Here is a 1,465-nt window from a genome sequence, read left to right on the forward strand (position 1 = left end):
CCTGCCCCAGGTGGCCTCTTGCTACCTTGCCTGGGCTCTGGCTGCACATATCCCAGGGAAAGAAAGTTCAAAGGGTGGCGTCCACAACAGCCAGGGGGCGGTGCCTGTGGGAGACAGGGGTGACAGAGGCTGGGAGAACAGCCTGCCACCAGCAACCAGAGAAACGGGTGCCCCAGGCTCTCCCTGTCTCCATGGTTTCACAGCAGGTATCTGTATGGAAACAGATGACTCTGTGTCTCCCCGGGGAGAGCACCTGCCAAGATTAGACTCGGAGTGGGAGGGAAAGAGAGTCTTCCTGGGGGTGTGAGGTGCTAGTCTTTCATCCCTGAGGTCCCCCATCCTTCCAGACCCCTGACCCAGGAGGGAACAGCCCCAAGCCTCAGGCATGGGCTGGTGGTGGGACCAGAGCCTGGACCCCTGGTGTCACCACCTGGCTGGGGGTGGAAACGGTGCTGGGCCTGGCCTGGGGACGGCAGGTGCCCCAAGGAAGGGCCAAGGAGTTGTAGAAGAAATAACCTCTGAGCTGACACCTGATGATTGTGAAGTTAGCAAGGGATAGTGCTGGGGCGGGATGAAGGAGGAGTATATGCAAAGGCTGAATGAAAAGCAGGAGAGAGAACTGGGAGCCACGGAAGGGTGGTGAGCAAGGGTGTGCAGAGTAGGGTATGACACCTGCCTCATTGTTTGCAAACATTGTCTGCTCTCTGTGTCTGTTCGTTGTGCATTTGTCTCTTTTTAAGAGGCACCAGAAACAGAACCCTGGATCATGAATGTGGGAGGGAGGCACCCAATCACTTGGGACACCTCTGCTCCCACTTATTGTGTCTCTCAAATGTTTACTCATTGTGCCTCTTCCTTGAATTGTCTTGTGAGAGCTCGCCATGCCAGCCCATCATGTCAACTCGCTGTCTTGCCTGTCTTCTATAGGAAGCACCAGGAACTGAACGTGGGACCTCCTATGTGGTAGGCGGGCACCCAACTGCTTGAGTCACATCTGCTTCCCTGTTGGGAGATTTTTGTTTGTTTGTTTTGTTTTGTCTTTCTTCATTTTTTAAATATTACTCTCAAAAAATATGAGGACCCATATACCCCCCACCGCCCTCACCCCACTCCTCCCCCCATAGCAACATTTTCCTCCATCATAATGAGACATTCATTGCACTTGGTGAATATATCTCTGAGCATTGTTGCACCTCATAGTCAATGGTCCACATCATAGCCCACACTCTCCGACATTCCATCCAGAGGGCCATGGGAGGACATACAATGTCCGTTAATTTCCCTGCACACCACCGAGGACAACTCCAAGTCCCAAAAATGCCTCCACATCTCATCTCTTCCTCCCATTCCCAACACCCAGCAGCCACGATGGCCACTTTCTCCACACCAATGCCACATTTTCTTCAATTACTAATCCCAACAGTTCACGAATAGAATATCAGTAAGTCCACTCTAATCCATATTC

The sequence above is a fragment of the Dasypus novemcinctus genome, chromosome 19 (genome assembly GCF_030445035.2).
Source record: "Dasypus novemcinctus isolate mDasNov1 chromosome 19, mDasNov1.1.hap2, whole genome shotgun sequence".
NCBI classification, from domain to species: domain Eukaryota; kingdom Metazoa; phylum Chordata; class Mammalia; order Cingulata; family Dasypodidae; genus Dasypus; species Dasypus novemcinctus.